At 36.4% G+C, this 18,927-nt stretch overlaps 1 long non-coding RNA gene across 1 annotated transcript in view; it reads right to left on the reverse strand.

Annotated features, from left to right (window-relative positions):
• The window catches only part of LOC149127396 (uncharacterized), a 548,503-nt gene that overhangs the window by 258,385 nt on the left and 271,191 nt on the right, over positions 1–18,927 (reverse strand). The gene's annotated exons all lie outside the window — the stretch shown is intronic.

Consider the following 18,927-nt stretch of genomic DNA (forward strand, 5'->3'; position numbering starts at 1 on the left):
TTATGTTACTGTCCAGTTTTATTCTTCTGAATACATTATTTGAATTCTATTTTATTAACTTCAATTGAAAGAAAAAAAAAAAAAGAAAGGGATTAAACAACAACAATGCCCTGAATCTACAAGGTGAATGAGTGCTGTATGTGATGGAAATGATATTGTTGATGCCTCAATGTCTAAACTGACTATTGGAAAAAACAGTATGAAACAGGAAAGCTTTCATAGTTCTAAAGATTGATAAACACATCTATACTGTTGAACATTTTAAACCAGTGTTTTCTGCAGAATGGCATCTTCGAATGTGAATTTTAAGACATGGGTTAAAACCTGCAAAGTTGTCTGATCGTTGAAACCAAATGTAGTTCAAGAAGGAACTATTTTTTCTTTCTCTCTGTGAGTTTACAATTGAATGCCGGTTTCCTAAAGTTCATCAAGCCAAAGGAGAAAAGAAAAAGAAAAGGACAGCAGGACAGTAAAGCAGATACATAGAAAGAAAGATAGTGAAAAGGAAGCAAGAGAGAAAATGAAAGGGAAAATGAGTCATGGAAAGATGGAGAGACTGAGCTGTAGAAACTGGCCACATAAATAGTCATGAAATGAAAAGTTTCAAATTTGTATTGAAGTGAAAAAAAAAAAAAAACTACTTAGAGAAAGGCCAACAGGCCAGACTAAATAATCCTCGACTTACCGTCCAATTCTGAATCCCATATTAGCTGCAGAGATTTTAATGTAAATATGCCATTACACTGTCATTACAGTGATCAGGCTTCATGGCTCACAGGTCACATCTCAGCCACTGTTAATTTTGCAGGCAAAAGCTTTTTTTCTCTTGAAATGTTAATAACTTTCTATTAGTTAATGTAGCGTGACTAAAATTCAGATTAGATATAATTCATTTTAATATCTGTGACTGGCTATCCTGATCATTTAGCAATGGTTTCCAGCTGAATACAAGATGCTAAATTGGACTCATTTGCATAGCCCTGTTAAAGCAGTGCCATTCTAGAAATGTAGGCATCTTCAAATTAATTTAAAAGATTTTTTTTCTCCTGGTTTTCTAGTAGGATAAAATCTTTGGTTGGCAACTGATAGAAGTTATCATGGCCTGAATACACATCCTTTGCTCTGCCCACCCACCCATATCCCAAGAAAAAGAAAACAAAAAACTAGTCAGGAGTAGTTACTGGTGAGTGCTGATATTACCCAGTGCCTCGGGACATAGGGAGGGCTCATTTGAGTGTCTCTAATGTTACACAAACCTGAACTGTTGACAAGAATTGCAACAATCGGGTTTTGAAGATCATTTAGTTCCACTTTTGTAAACTTATTTTAAATTCTATTTTTTAGATTTGATGTATGTGTAGTATATGGAGTTTAGTTTTTCAAACTAGATGGATAAGATAGGATGCCTATCAAGGAAGCCTTCACCATTGTGGCAAGCACTGTGGTTACTAATCATAGATCTTGTAGTCTGCTCTTTGATTTCTTTTATATGTAACACCCATTAAGTCTGATGGAAAACACAGAGACACACTGATACTGAAGGTGGGACTGGACCCTTGAACCACTGATGCAGTGATGCTTACACAAGCAGTTCAGTCAGTACACCAGTTGAAGGAGTAGAACCTCTTTGATTCTGACTTACCTTTTTTTGTTTTGTTTTAAAACATTGTAATAAATGATTATTTGTTTTCCTTTCAGTTAAATGCAAACAATTTAAAATATTATTTACAAGTGTCACTAATGTTGTGTAAAGAGTATATAAATTATCTTGTATGGCTAGACCAAGGTTTTTATTCAGGAATGCTAAGTCTTTTTAGAGATTTAAAAGTGAAATAAACAAATTCTTAATAGTTTGCTCTTGATTTCACTGTTTAAAATCAGTATTCTCTCATATTCTTTTAAAAACTTTCTTAATAATTATCCACTAACTTGTGGAAAGATATTTGGCCTTAGGGACTCACTTTTGGAATTTGGAATATAATTTTCAAGAATATGAACACAATCATTTTTATCTCAAATGAAAAAATAGGTCTCAGATATAGAGACAACTGTATATCAAGTTTTCTTTTACTTGAATTTGGTCATTTCTAGAACATAAGAAAAAATAAATGAGTTGGAAAGATAGTCCCTTTTTGGTTATATTTTCCTTCTTTTTCATCTTCTTTCTCTTTGCTCTGGAGCAAAATACCAACTTCTACTACTGCTTCTTGTAATCCGAGAAGTCAAGGAACTGTTTCATGATTCCTTCATCTCCCCATGCCCAAGACTGCAATGAGGAACACATAGCTGAGTCAGCAGATGTTTGGGAGAAATTGAGAACACCAAAGAAAAATGAATTACAAAAGACTAATAGATAATGCGAATAAGCACACATTTGTAGAATACTACCTCCAAAATTCATGTGATCGTTTTCAACTGCTCAGTTCATAGTAGAAGTAAATTACTAGGAAAATTTCACAAAATGCCAACCAAATAATGAACTTCGGTGATGATTGGCCAGTGGCTATTGAATAGCTGAACTTTGAGTTCTTGAGGAGAACCTTTTTGGTCAATTACTTCAACAATCAGTGGTTAATGTAGATTAAAACTTCATTGGCAGCTTTCGTCTCTCAACTTATCACAATAGCAAATATCTGTGCCTCTTTTTGTATTCTGTCTCTCTACCAACTCATCACTCTCCTTCACTTTACAGTTCAACTTCGTGAAAGAGTGACTATGTCCACTTCCTCCTTTCTCCTCACTTCTCAATACATGTTAACTTCACCTAACTCCTAACACGCTGCAGTTTGGCTTTCTTCGTTCTCCTGGTTCCACTGAAACATCTCATGATCTGTTACTGACTGAACTCCATCTCCATCAGTGTCCCTATCTCCAGTCCAGTAAGTTCCATCATTTGATCAAATGATCAATTCTTTTTTTTTAAAGATTTATTTATTTATTTGAAAGTCAGAGTTACACAGAGAGAAAGAGAGGCAGAGAGAGAGAGAGAGAGAGAGAGAGAGACAGAGAGAGAAGTCTTCCATCCACTTGTTCACTCCCCAATTGGCCGGAGCTGAGCTGATCTGAAGACAGGAGCCAGGAGCTTCTTTCAGGTCTTCCACATGGGTGCAGGGGCCCAAGGACTTGGGCCATCTTCCATTGTTTTCCCAGGCCATAGCGGAGAGCTGGATCAGAAGTGGAGCAGCCAGGACTCAAACTGGTGCCCCTATGAGATGCTGGCACTGCAGGCTGCAGCTTTACCAACTATGCCACTGCACCAGCCCCAAAATGATCAATTCTGTCACAAGATCAATTCTGCTTCAAGGCAGAGAGGCACTGAAAGATAAATGAGAGTATCTAGGGACAAAGTGTCGTATATGTGCATTTTGAAGTGATACCCATGTTTTAGTCATTGTTCCTTCGACATCTAATTCTAACTATGAACTATGCTGACACCTTTAAATCTGTAGCTTGAACTTGGATCTCTTTCTTGCCAGTGTAAGATAAATATTTGTCTCCTGGCTATTCTCAACAGATTGTATCATAGTCAGATAAAAATAAGTGTGAAAAACCTGCTCTTCTTTTGTGCAACATAACCTAGTACAGAATAGGAACTAGTATCTGGTTCCCCTATACAGAAATGTGGGAATCATCTTATAGTTACTAAGTCTGTGTATCTAATGGGTCATCAGGTGTTATTAGCTATACTTGCTTGGTAATTCTCTAATTTAAATCTGTCCCCTTCTCCATTCTGCCACATTTGGTTAGGGTTATCATTTTTGAGACTATCTTTATTTCTCTTACCTGTTTTCACAGGCCACCTCCACTCCAATCTATCTTCACTGCCAGAGTTACATTTCACAGTGCAAAACTGAGTGATTTCTTTCTTAAAATTTTTTAGAGCATCTCTATCAAACATGGATTTAGGTGGCTCTCTATAAGAAATACCTCCATTGGTGACTGCCTGTGATGGCTCTTTAGCTAGCTCCTGTATTATACATGCTTGGATTCTATACCTTAACATTCTCCCCTCACCACCACCTTACCCACCTGGAAAAATCATTCGTCATCACTCAACTGGGGCATCTTCTCTGGCAAGCTTCCCTTCTCCCATGTATTCATATGGGGTTAAATACCTGGCCCTCTGTGCACCAATGATATCTTGTTCATCCCTGAAATATACTAGTTTGTGTGTGCATATGTGTGTGTGTGCATGTGTGTATGTGTTGCCTGGAGAACAGGGTCAGATATTGGCAGTAGGCACTTTGTAAATATTTTTTGAATTAGTAAATGTACCTTACCGCCATCAAACATCTAGTATTTCTAAAACTAGTACCAAGTACATGTTGTTTTCCTAAAGATTCCTTCTAAAATTTTAAAAATTTACTTACTTTCATTTTATATGATAATAAAATAAAGAAAGGAGAGGAAGAGAGAGAGAGAGAGAGAGAGAGGAAGAGAGAGAGATGAGACAGAGAGAGCATACCCAATCCACTGGTTCGCTCTTTAAATGCCCACAATAGCCACGGCTGAGCCAGGCAGAAGACAGCAGCTCAGGACTTCTGCATCTCCATGTGGTAGCAGGGACCCAAGTACTTGAGCTATCAGCTGCTTCCCAGAATGTGTATCAGCAGGAAGCTGCAGCAGAAGCAGAGGAGCCAAGTCTCAAAACAGGGATTCCAATATGGGATGTGGATGTCTCAAGAGACAAGTTAAGCCCCTGGACCAAATGCTCACTCTCTTTGAAGCTTCATTTCATCAGAATAAGTCCTGTCTAAACTTTGAGAATTCAATGTCCCAGGATCCTAAGAAACAAATTCACTTTGAAAAACCTATGTGATACTCTACATAGGTTTTAAAAAATTTTAGTTGCTTCTAACATTTTCTTGTCATTTAGATTTTCTACTTATTTATTAAAAATTTCAGAACTCTTTATGGATTTAGAAGATACTTCCTTGGATAATAACATTCAGTATCTTCATTTAAAATAAAAATTCTTGATGGTCTGAAATGAATCTTCTTTGGACTTAATTTTTTTTGGGGGTAAAGATTTCAATGGAAAATTGAGCTAGATCTCAAATATTTATACTTTGGTAGATTTCTTTATTTAAAAATAATTATTTTAATACAAAATAACTTGGGTTACATTTTGAACTTCTAAATATATGTTGGCCCCTGGATTGTATTTTCCTTGTAGAAAATTTCTCTTCACTATCATAAATCCCACTTCCCATTTGTAGAAACACAGATATTTACTTTTACTTCTTATTTCAGAATTTTCTAGTTTCAATGTACAAATTCAGGAATATAAATACAGTGTTTCGATATATAATGAAACAAATAAAAATGATATTATAACCCTGACCCAAAAATGCAACATGAAATTGATAGAGCAGTTCCAAGATAAATTACCTGCAGTGTGTCTTCTTGTTATAAGCCTACTGATACCACATTTAGAAGATGCATGGACGAAATGAAAAAAAAATTCAGTTAAACAGTGATTGACTATTTTAATAAGGTGAATGTCTTCTAATTTCAAGGAAAGAAATAATGTAGAAACAGACAGATAAAATCATCTGGTCACATCAGTGTCGGTATCTTATTAGTCCTCCTGATTAGTTTCAGCTTTCTTCTAGATTTTTCATGATATAATTATTAAAGCATTAACATATTCATCAGTAATTACTAAAATAGTTTCTGTTTATAGTTACTTCGAATTGTTCTTGTCATTAATAGGCTGTATAATCTGCAAGCATCCATTTGTGTGCTTTAATCTACTGGCCACTTTACTTCATCATTAGATATTAATAGCATTTTAAGTATTTGAACAAGTAAAGAAACAATAATAATAATAGCAGTGTTGGAATGATAAGAAATAACATTGGTTTCAAAATGATACTGTGATCTAACTTGGTTGGTGCAAACACCACAAGAGGATGAGTAGTGACAGGATCAAACATACAATCAATGGATAGTTATTAATGATTATCTGGAAACTGATTGAGGCTGATGTGAATATTGTGAATGTAGTGGGAGCTGAGGAATGAATTCAAAGAAATGAACTCAGATAAACTAATTTATATGAAACAATCTGAGCAAAATTGGGTTAACTCAGTGGAAGAATTCAGTATGTGGAACAAAGCCACTGGAAAAAGGTTTTATGGAAGCCAAAAGGACCTGGCCATTGGAGATCTTTGATAAGGAGTGAGAACAAAAGAAGACACTCAGGAAGGCAGAGCAACATAAGCAAAGGGTAACATTGGAATGAACAGTTAGGTTCAGAACAGCTGCAAGTTTCATAGGTCTTGTGTTGTTAGAGTGGGTGGATTCAGGAAATCACAGGTCTGCAACATAATCTGGAATTGAAGCAAAACTTCTAGAGATCATTAAGCTGGGGCATACTATGATTAAATGACAGTCAAATATAAAATGGAGCTTGTATTGGAAAGAAGTGGTCATCAAAAAAGGATGTACTTTTCTCTGAAGGGAGGAGAGAACTTCCCCTTTGCTCATGGCCTTGTCTAAATACTGAAGGAGTTTGTGGATTCAAAAGGCTTCCACAGCCTATGCAGCTCATGTCAAGAGTGTTGGGTGATCACTGACATCATACCTAAGAGTGTTAATTGTTAAATTAACAACAAGAGTCACTGTGTACTAACTTCCCATGCAAGACCTCTGTCCTCAAGGAGTTCTAACTCTGTCCTCAAAACTTGTTCTCAAAGATGTAGTTCATTTTAGTGTGTTAAATAGAGGATATTCTTATGTCGCATCAGCTATGGTTATGTCTAAGTGCTTACATAAGATGTATCATTCTTGGGTTCTTCTTCAAAGTTAATTAAGTTTCTAAAAAAAAAAAAAAAATGTTTAGGGGCTGGCCCTGTGGCATGGTGGGTTAAAGCCCTAGCCTGAAGCACCGGCATCCCATATGGGTGCCGGCTATAGTCCCTGCTGCTCCTCTTCCAATCCAGCTCTCTGCTATGGCCTGAGATAACAGTGGGAGATGGCCCAAGACCTTGGGCCCCTGCACTCACATGGGAGACCCGGAAGAAGCTCCTGGCTCCTGGCTTCGGCCTGGTCCAGCTCCGGGCATTGCAGCCATCTGGGGAGTGGGCCAGCAGATGGAAGACCTCTCTGTTTCTACCTCTCTCTGTAGCTCTGTCTTTCATATAAATAAAATAAAACTTATTTAAAAAATGATTAAAAATGAAAAAAAATAAATTAACTAAACCTTAGAAAGGTTTAATTTTATTGAATTAAAAAGTGTGTTTTCCTTATTGTAAAAATAATTCTTCTGGTGTTATATTGCACAGTAGGGTAACAATAGTTAACAATAACATACTGTAAATTTTTAAATAGCTAGAAGGAAGACTTTAAAATGCTCAAACTAAAAAGAAATTTTGAATATATGAAGTGATGGATGTCAATTATTCTAATTTGATCATTAAAATGTATGCATGCATCAAAATATTAAATTGTACCCCTTAAATATGTAAAATTATTATGTCAATAAAAACAAATAATCTAATAAAAATAAAATTAATGTAAAAAATTATGCTCTCATAAATACACACTTTTAAAGATTTATTTATTTATTTGAAAGACAGAGTTATAGAGAGGCAGAGGCAGAGGCAGAGGCAGAGAGATCTTCCATTTGCTGGTTCACTCCCCAAATGGCCACAATGGCTGGAGCTGGACAGATCTGAAGCCAGGAGCCAGGAGCTTCTTTTTAGTCTCCCATGTGGGTTTAGGGGCCCAACGACTTGGGCATCTTCCACTGCTATCCCAAGCCCTAGCAGAGAGCTGTGTTGGAAGTAGAGCAACTAGGTCTTGAACCAGCGCCGATATGCAATGCCGGCACTGCAGGTGGCAGTTTTGCCTGCTATGCCACAGTGCCAGCCCCACATACACATTTTGTTGAAAGTACAAAATGAAGTGGAGAAATAACTGAAGTTTACTTTCATACGTTTTTTAAGTAAGAAAATATTCTTTTCATGTTGGTTAATGAGATCAGCTGTCTCCCAGGTTACACATTTAACAATAATGCTGACAAGGATGTGGGGGAAATGTACCCTAATCCACTGCTTGTGGGGGCATAAACTGGAACAGCCACTGTGGCAGATAGTTTAGAGATGCCTCAGAAATCTGAATATAGACCTAATATATAATCCAGCCATCCCACCCCTGGGAATTTACCCTAATGAAATGAAACCATGTCCACTGCAGCCCAATTTACAATAGCTAAGAAATGTAATCTACACAGATGTCTCAACTGTTGACTGGATAAAGAAATTATGGTATATTTACACTATGGAATACTGTGCAGCTATATGAAAAGGAAATCCTATCTTTTGCAACAAAATGGATGCAACTGGAAACCATTATTCTTAGTGAAATAAACCAGTCCTGAAAAGAACAAGATAATATGTTTTCCTTATTCTATGATAACTAATAAAGTACCTAAAAGGTAATCTGTAGAAGTGGAATTGAAATTTTAAGAATTGGAATTGTTTACAGCCCTTGTCTCTACTGTTGAGGAACAGTGTTTTTTTATTCACACTATTTGTTGAACTCTTTACTTAGTGTGGAGTTGATCTTACAAATATGAAATTAACTGAAAATAGATTTTTATAAAAATTAAGAATGAGAATAGTACAGAGAGGAAGAAGAAGGGTAGGAACTTGGGCAGGAGGGAAGGTAAGGTGGGAAGTATAACTATGTTTCTAAATCTGTATAAAGGAAATAAATGAAATTTGTATACCTTAAATAAAATTTAAAAAAAGAAGATCTTTGAAGCATAATAACCTTATTTCACCATAAAATAATGGACAATTCCATCTTGAAACCCTAACTTTTTGAATTTTAAAAGTTTAAACATTGAAAATAAGCTTTTGGATTTATAATTAATATTAGGGATGTTCAAAAATTCATGGGAATGTGTAATATTAAAATGTGCATTAGATTATTTTGTATCACAATAAATTTATCTTTTAATTCCATTCTTCATTAACGTTTTGAAATACACTTATGTATCATTACCAGAAACTTGTAGATTCAATCTTTTTGCTCTGGGAAATACAAATGTGATAGGACAATGCAAAATAACAACAAACAAATATTCACCCAGAACACACTATGTTAAGTCATTTACCTGAGTCAAACATGACTCTAAAAGTCTTGGTTTACGGAATTACTTTACTTAATTGATATTACTCAATAGCCTATGTTAAAACTAATCTCGGTATTTTTTGCTTTGTTTCAATCTATCTTCCACAAAGTTGCAAGCAGAATTTTTAAAAATGAGATTGTGTAATGATCTTTCTTAAAAATAACTCAATAACTAATACTTTTCCATAGAACAAGCTATAAACAAAATTTTATAGCAGTCAGGTCCTGAATGGACAAATTCCTTTTTTCACTCTCAAAATTATTAGTCATCTTGTCATTTTTTTAAAACTTTTATTTAATGAATATAAATTTCCAAAGTACGGCTTATGGATTACAATGGCTTCCCCCCCATAACGTCCCTCCCACCCGCAACCCTCCCCTTTCCCATTCCCTCTCCCCTTCCATTCACATGAGGATTCATTTTCGATTCTCTTTATATACAGAAGATCAGTTTAGCACACATTAAGTAAAGATTTCAACAGTTTGCTCCCACACAGAAACATAAAGTGAAAAATAATAGATAATTTTTTAAATGATGATGAAATCAGATCAGACCTATTGTCATGTATAATCCCAGTGAGAGTCAAGTTGGGAATTGATAATGTCGTCTTTTTTTTTTTTTTTTTTTTTTTTACAGAGGATCAGTTTAGTATGCATTAAGTAAAGATTTCAACAGTTTGCACCCCCATAGAAACACAAAGTGAAATATACTGTTTGAGTACTCACTATAGCATTAAGCCTCAATGTACAGCACATTAAGGATAGAGATCCTACATGAGGAGTAAGTGCACAGTGACTCCTGTTGTTGACTTTACCAATTGACACTCCTGTCTATGGCATCAGTAATCTCCCTATGCACCAGTCATGAGTTTCCAAGGCTATGGAAGCCCTCTGAGTTCTCCGACTCTTATCTTGTTTAGACAAGGTCATAGTCAAAGTGGAGGTTCTCTCCTCCCTTCAGAGAAAGGTACCTCCTTCTTTGAAGACTTGTTCTTTCCATAGGATCTCACTCACAGAGATCTTTCATTTAGGTGGTTTTTTTTTTTTGTTTGCTTTTTTTTTTTTTTTTTCCAGAGTGTCTTGGCTTTCCATGCCTGAAATACTCTCATGGGCTTTTCAGCCAGATCGGAATGCCTTTAGGGCTGATTCTGAGGCCAGAGTGCTGTTTAGGACATCCGCCATTCTGTGAGTCTGCTGAGTATCTCGCTTCCCATGTTGGATCACTCTCCCCTTTATTTATTCTATCAGTTAGTATTAGCAGGTACTAGACTTGTTTTTGTGCTCCCTTTGACTCTTAGTCTGCAACAATATCCTAAGGAAATATAATCAGTATATAAAAGAGATGCCTGAACTTTCATATTTCATGATAATGAAAGGACTAAGAGTCATCTTGTCATCTTTAACTGGGATTCAGGTATGCTAAATTCCTTTTAGTTCTTGGACAGAGATATGTTGTTTTCTACCTTGTAAATTACATATGTGTTCTACATCCTGTGTCCTAAAGACACTATTCAGGTGTTTTTCCTTTTTTTTTTTTTTTAATCATCATTGATCCTCTTTCTTCAAGATACCTTAGAAAATATCTTCTCAAAGCCGGCACCACGGCTCACTAGGCTAATCCTCCGCCTTGCGGGGCCAGCACACCGGGTTCTAGTCCCGGTCGGGGCACCGGATTCTATCCCGTTGCCCCTTTTCCAGGCCAGCTCTCTGCTGTGGCCAGGGAGTGCAGTGGACGATGGCCCAAGTACTTGGGCTCTGCACCCCATGGGAGACCAGGAAAAGCACCTGGCTCCTGCCATCGGATCAGCACGGTGCGCTGTCCCCAGCACGCCGGCCCTGGCGGCCATTGGAGGGGGAACCAACCGCAAAAGGAAGACCTTTCTCTCTGTCTCTCTCTCTCACTGTCCACTCTGCCTGTCAAAAAATTAAAAAAAAAAAAAAGACAATATCTTCTCAGACAAAATGTATTTGACCTTAGGGAGTAATTCCTCCTTCACCTCCCCATCTGCTTCTATGTTTCCTATCAAAGCATCTTTATGGTCTATATATGACAAACCCACAGCCAACATCATGCTGAATGGGGAAAAGCTGAAAACATTGTCTCTAAGATCTGGAACTAGACAAGGATGTCCACTCTCACTGCTTTAATGTAGTATAGTGCCAAAGCTTCAACCAGAGCAATTAAACACTAGAAATGAATAAAATATACATAAATAGAAAGTAAAAATCAGATTATTCTTGTTTTCAGGTGACATGATTCTACATAAAGAGAAACCTAATTCTTCACCAAGAAATTATCAGAATTGATATGTTAATTCACGAAAATTATAGGATACAGAATTAACATGCAAAAATCAGTAGCTTTTTAAATATACCAATACTGAACTCACCAAGAAAGAAATTTTAAGAGCAATCCCAGTCAAGATAATTATAAGAGAAATAAAATATCTTGAAATAAATTTGACCAAGGTTACAAAAGACCTCAATAATGGAAATTACAAAGCATTGACACAAGAAATTGAAAGACACACAGTGGGAAGATCTCCTTGTTCATGAATTGGAAGAGTTAATATTATTAGAGCAACCAAATTACCCAAAGTTATTTACAGATTCAATGCAGTTCCTTACAAAACAGCAATGATATTCTTCACAGGACAAAAAAACAAAAACAAAAACAAACAAACAAACAAAAAACAAAAACAAACAAAAAAAACAAACACCTATCCTAAAATCCGTATGAAGAAGATCTTGAATAGCCAAAGCAATCTTGATCAGAAAGCAAAAGTGAAAGCATCACAGTTTGAGATTTGAAGATTTGCCAGAGAGCTATTGTAACCAAAACAGCATAGTACTGGCATAAAACTAGTATGTAGACAACTGGGATAGAATAGAGATTTCAGAAATTCATTCATGCATCTACAGCCAAATGATCTTTGGGAAAGGTGCCAAAAACACAGGTTAGTGAAAGGACAGTCTTTTCAATATATTGTGCTGGTATGATTGAATATTCATATCCCAAAGATTAAAATGTTGTTCCCACTTCTCATCTTATACAGCAATCAATTCAAAATGGATCAAAGATGTAAATAGAAGATTCTGAAACTATGAAGTTACCAGAAGAAAGCATAGAGTTCAAATATTGGCATAGGCAACAATTTTTTGAAAGGACCCCCAAAACAAAAGCAGACAAAAAACATCAAATCAAACTAAGAAGATTTATGGGTGAAGAAGCAACCCATAAATTGGGAGAAAATATTTGCAAAATATTTGTCTAATAAAAGATTAATACCCAGGATATATAAGGAACTCAGAAAACTCAACAATAACAACAACAAAAACCTAAATAATCCAATTAAGCAATGGGCAAAGTATTTGAACAGGTATTTCTCAAAAGGAGAAGTACAGAAGGTCAAAAATACATAAAAATTGCTCAACGTCTCTAAGGAAATGTAAATCAAAGCCACAATGACCTATAATTTCTCTCCAATTAGAATGGCTAACACGAAGAACTAAAAAATGATGGTTTGCAAGTGGAGAAAAGGGAATCCCTATATACTGCTGATGGAAATGTAAATTAGTACCCAATATGGAGAACAGTGCAAGGGTTTTTCCCAAATTAGATCTACCATATGATCCTGCTACCCCATTTCTGCAACTATATCCTAAGGAAATACAATCAGTATGTAAAAGAGATGCCTGAACTTTCATATTCATTGAAGCAGTATTTATAGTAGCCAAGATGTGAAATCAAACTGTGGGTAAATAAAATGTGGTATATATAAGTAAGGGAATATTATTCAGCCATAAAAAGAATGAAATCCTGATATTTGCAGCAAAATATATGGAACTGGAAATCATTATGTTAAGTGAAATACAGGAGTTATAAAAAGGAAAATACTGCATGTTCTCTCTTATGCGATGAAGTTTAAAAATTAGCCAATTTAAAGTTATAAGACCTTTCTCTCTTACCAGAGGTTGGGAAAGGTGGGGAGAGGAGGGATAGAAGGAAGCCAAATAATGGGCACACAAACATAGTTAGGTAGAAATAATAGAATATGGTGTTTCACAGCACAATGGGTTGACTGCATAGTTCAGAATGATATGCTATTTACTATATAAACAACTGAAAGAGAGGAGCTGGTAGGCTCTAGACACACAAAAAAAAGACTGGAAATGGAAAGGTTAATTGCCTGGTTTGTTAAGTTTATAAAATATCAGAAATATTTCAATACACAAATATAAATATTGCACATGTTTAAATGATAGTCCCAATAGTTTTCAAAGATGTAACTTAAGATTTCCATTTGTCCATGGGTATAGTTATAATAAGACAGGACAAATAAGGTCTGTTGTTTAATTAAACAGTACTTAGTTAAATATAATGTATATAATGTATGGCAAATTTTTAAAAATCTGAAGTAAGGTTTTCAAATGATTCCATTACAAGGAATTGATAATGCTTGAGGAGAGAGAGGCGATCATCTTGATTTGAACATTATGTAATGTGTATATATTGAAAGATCACACAGTATGCTATCAAAATAAACGATTTTTTAAAAGATTTTATTTATTTATTTGAGAGGTAGAGTTACAAGACAGTGAGAGGGAGAGACAGAGAGAAAGGTCTTCCTTCTGTTGGTTCACTCCCCAAATGGTTGCAAAGGTCGGAGCTGCGCCAATCCGAAGCCAGGGAAAAGGTGTTTCTTCCTGGTCTCCCATGCAGGTGCAGGGGTCCAAGCACTTGGGCCATCCTCCACTGCCTTTCTGGGCCACAGCAGAGAGCTGGACTAGAAGAGGAACAGCCAGGACTAGAACCGGTGCTCAAATGGGATGCTGGTGCCTCAGGCAGAGGATTAACTTACTGCGCCACGGCGCTGGCCACAAACAATTTTTATATTTATAAAATATATCTGTTTAAAAAACAAATTTCCAATTGTTATCTATCCTTAGTAATAGTTGCCATTGTTATTAGTTCTATTTGTAGATTTCCTAGTGACTATGTACTGTTTTGTAACTCTGATTTACATTTGATTTACCTGGGTGGCTAATAATATTAGGGTATTTTGTCATGCTTATCATCTCTTTGGATTTCCCTTTTTTAACTGACTATTCATGGCTTTTCCCCATTTTTAACTTGGCTATCTGTTTTTTTGTGATTGATTTTCTGTTTATATATATATTAATAATATATATACTATATCATTCAATTCACTTACCTTTTTTGGTGATAAGTAATGAGAGATATTTTCACTCACTTGAGGGTTTGTCTTTTCATTCTCTTAGTGATATGTTTGATGATCAGTAGTTATTAATTTTAATGAAGTCCAAACTTATCTTTCCTACAGTATCATGTTTGCTAGGACTTCACTTAGGTGAAGATCATAAAGATATTCTCTTATATTATCTTTCCTAGGTTTATCGCTATCTTTCACATTTAATTTTATAATACATCTAAAATTTCTTTTATGTTGTAAAATAAAGGCCAAGATATATTTTTTCTCAAATGCATATCCAATTAATCCTGTACCTTACATTCCTTTTTAGACTGCTTTATTGTAAATCAGATGATCATATATTCATATGTGTGCTTTTGCTTCTGAACTCTGTTTCCTTCTATGTTCCAATAACAGTTTATTACTATGTGTATAAAGTAAGTCTTGGTATCTAATAATGTGAAGTCAATAGTTTTATTTTTCAAGATTGACTTTACTATGTTTATTCCGTACATTTTTATAAAGATCACCTTGTCACTTTCTGTGTAATAACCTGTTGGATTTAAAAAAAAAAAAATTTGAAGGAGCAGGGAGAGGGGGAGAGAGAGAGAGAGAGAGAGAGAGAGAGAGAGAGAGAGAGAAACTCACCCACTGGTTCATTCAGGGGCTCAAAGAGCCAGGGATGTAGTTCAAGTCTGCAACTTAGATGGCAGGAACTCAATTACTTGAGCCATCACCACTTTGTCACAGGGTCTACACTAGCAGGAAGCTGGAGTCAGGAGGAGGACCAGGAATTTAACCCAGGTGCTCTGATGTAGGAGGTGGTCATCTAACCATTAGGTTAAACACCTGATCCTTGAATGCCAGGTCTTTATTATACAGTAGAGTGAAGCCTATTATTACTTTTTTAAAAAGCAAATTTGATGGCAAATCATTCTGCTTTTTTAGTAATGACACTATAGCTGTGTTAAAAGGACACAATATACATCAACATTTCCTAACTACTCACTACAATGCTCAAACTCATAGGAAAGCAACAGTAATTAAAAAATAGAAAATTTTTTTAAACTTTTATTTAATGCATATAAATTTCCAAAGTACGACTTATGGATTACAATGGCTTCCCCCCATACCGTCCCTCCCACCCACAACCCTCCCCTTTCCCACTCCCTCTCCCCTTCCATTCACATCAAGATTCATTTTCGATTATCTTAATATACAGAAGATCAGCTTAGTATACATCAAGTATGGATTTTAACAGTTTGCTCCCACACAGAAACATAAAGGGAAAAATAATAGATGATTTTTTTTAAATGATGATGAAATCAGAGCAGACCTATTGTCATGTTTAATCCCAGTGAGAGTCAAGTTGGGAATTGATAATTTCTTTTTTTTTTTTTTTTTTTTACAGAGGATCAGTTTAGTATGCATTAAGTAAGGATTTCAACAGTTTGCACCCCCATAGAAATACAAAGTGAAATATATTGTTTGAGTACTCGTTATAGCATTAAATCTCAATGTACAGCACATTAAGGATAGAGATCCTACATGAGGAGTAAGTGCACAGTGACTCCTGTTGTTGACTTTACCAATTGACACTCCTGTCTATGGCATCAGTAATCTCCCTATGCTCCAGTCATGAGTTTCCAAGGCTATGGAAGCCCTCTGAGTTCTCTGACTCTTATCTTGTTTAGACAAGGTCATAGTCAAAGTGGAGGTTCTCTCCTCCCTTCAGAGAAAGGTACCTCCTTCTTCGATGACCTGTTCTTTCCACTGGGATCTCACTCGCAGAGATCTTTTGTCAGAGTGTCTTGGCTTTCCATGCCTGAAATACTCTCATGAGCTTTTCAGCCAGCTCCGAATGCCTTTAGGGCTGATTCTGAGGCCAGAGTGCTATTTAGGACATCTGCCATTCTATGAGTCTGCTGAGTATCTCACTTCCCATGTTGGATCACTCTCCCCTTTATTTACTCCATCAGTTAGCGTTAGCAGGTACTAGACTTGTCTATGTGCTCCCTTTGACTCCCAGTCCCTCCACCATGACCAACTGTGAACTGAAACTGATCACCTGGAACAGTGAGATGGCATTGGTACATGCCACCTCGATGGGATTGAATTGGAATCCCTGAAAATTTAAAATAAAATATTAAAAATTTCTTCATACAGGTAAGAAATGAAATCAATTGACAACCAAAATGAAGTTTTTTTTTTTTTTTTTTTTTTTTTTTTGACAGGCAGAGTGGACAGTGAGAGAGAGAGACAGAGAGAAAGGTCTTCCTTTGCCGTTGGTTCACCCTCCAATGGCCGCCGCGGCCAGCACGCTGCGGCCGGCGCACCGCACTGATCCGATGGCAGGAGCCAGGAGCCAGGTGCTTTTCCTGGTCTCCCATGGGGTGCAGGGCCCAAGCACCTGGGCCATCCTCCACTGCACTCCCTGGCCACAGCAGAGGGCTGGCCTGGAAGAGGGGCAACCGGGACAGAATCCGGCGCCCCGACCGGGACTAGAACCTGGTGTGCCGGCGCCGCTAGGCGGAGGATTAGCCTATTCAGCCGCGGCGCCGGCCCAAAATGAAGTTTTTTAAGTGGTTCATTTATTAGTCAAGCATTGCATAAATTATTATAGATTGACAGCAATTTTGTTTTGATGTTTTAAATCAAGACATCATTTCTATTCTGCTGGATTCCATTGTTTGTATTAAAAAGTCAAGCATTTGTATTAGTGCTCATTTGCAGGTGGTGTCTTTTTCATTTTTCACCTACTTTTAAAAATTTCTCTTTGCTTTTTTTTTTTTTTAAGATTTACTTAGTTATTTGAGAGAGAGAGGGAGAGAGAGAGAGAGAGAGAGAGAGATATCTTCCATCTGCTGGTTCAGTCCCCAAATGGCTGCAATAGCTGGAGCCAGGGAATTTTTCCAGGTCTCCTATGCAGATGTAGGGGCCCAAGCAGTTGAGCCATCTTCCACTGCTTTCCCAGGCCATTAGCAGAGAGCTTGATTGGGAGTGGAGCATCTGGGACTCTAACTGGCGCCCATATGGGATGCCAGCAGGGCACAGTGGCTTAACCTACCACACCATAGCTCCGGCCCTGTCTTTGATTTCTAAGTCTTAATATGATTGTGACCAGATGTGATTTTCTTTGTAATTATCCTTTTCAGAGTTAGTAGACATTCTCCTATCTGTTTGGATAATTCTTACCCAATGTTTCTGAAAATATTGCTTCTTCCTCTTTATTGCTTTTATATCTCTTGGACAACAACTGCAGACATGTTAGACCTTTTCTCCATGCCAAATGCCTCTTATATTTTTTACATGCATATTTCACCCTTTTTTTCTTTATGACTTCATTTTGAATTTTCTACTTATGTCTATTGCTGTGACTAATCTGCATATTGATTTAATTTTAGTTGTTTATTGTTGTTTTAGAATTTCCATTTGATTTCTTATTATAGAATGTATTCTATGATGAAATGCTCCATTTTTTATTATATTTTTGCATATACTAATAGTATCACTGGCCTCTACTCTCCTTGATATAAACCAGCAAATGTCTGAAAAAGAAAATGTGTTGGAAATGTTATGAAATTGCTCCATGAATTTCTATTTTCTTAGAAAATAGGCTTCTCAAGTTCAAACTTCGTTGGCTATTCTCCAGTCTCTCAAATAATGCATTCTCTTTTCCCTCTTTTTCCTCTCCCCTTCTGTCTTCACTAGCTTTCTAGCTGTACTTAGGAAGAGAAATAATTTGCAATAATCTACACTTTTAAAAAAGGAGCCCTATTCCTGTCCTACAGCAGGACCTGGAGCAGAGCCAGGACTCAGAGGTCAGACTCTCCGATATGAGATTGAGATTCCAATAGTGTCCTAACCACTACGCCAAGCACCCTCTACTCAAGTCAGATATTTGAGAGAGATACTAACTTCTATATTTGTCTTGAGCATGGAGTCACTCACTCTCAAATTCGTGCAAGCCAACCCTGTGTGTGCATAATCCTGATAGTGATTGCTTCCTCATAGTTTTGCACTAGACGTCTCACTTACCTCACCTTACTTCAGCTGTACCAATGATGTGGGTAGAGCGAAACTTACTCTCATGATTTTCTGGTTGTGATTAACAGACATAAAAAGATAATGAAATTTCCATAGGTCACATTAGACTAATAAATAGAAAGTGACTCTGGTAAATCTTCTGGATTGAGAATATAATTCAAAGAAGGATTGTATCAGAAAACCATAGTCTATGCTATTAAAAATCAGATCAAAGCCATGTGAGTATTTTAGGGCAATGTAATAAATGCAAATTCACAAGAGTAGTCCTCCTATATTTAGCATGCTCTATTGTCCTAAAAGAATAGTATTTTTAATGTCTGCAGGGTGTGCATTAACTTTATTGTTTGTTGTTGTTGTTGGTTTCTACCACACTAATCAGGCTTAAAAGTTGAAATAAGAGATGACAATTAAATTCTGTCCTTAACTTGACAAGCCTTGGTTATGAAATCAAACTGTTATTGTACACTTTTTTTTTATTGTAGCAGATGGAACACTAATCTCTACTGAGATGGTAATAAAGACA

This window comes from Oryctolagus cuniculus, chromosome 3 (genome assembly GCF_051225735.1).
Source record: "Oryctolagus cuniculus isolate XC-2025 breed Fujian yellow rabbit chromosome 3, ASM5122573v1, whole genome shotgun sequence".
NCBI classification, from domain to species: Eukaryota; Metazoa; Chordata; class Mammalia; order Lagomorpha; family Leporidae; genus Oryctolagus; species Oryctolagus cuniculus.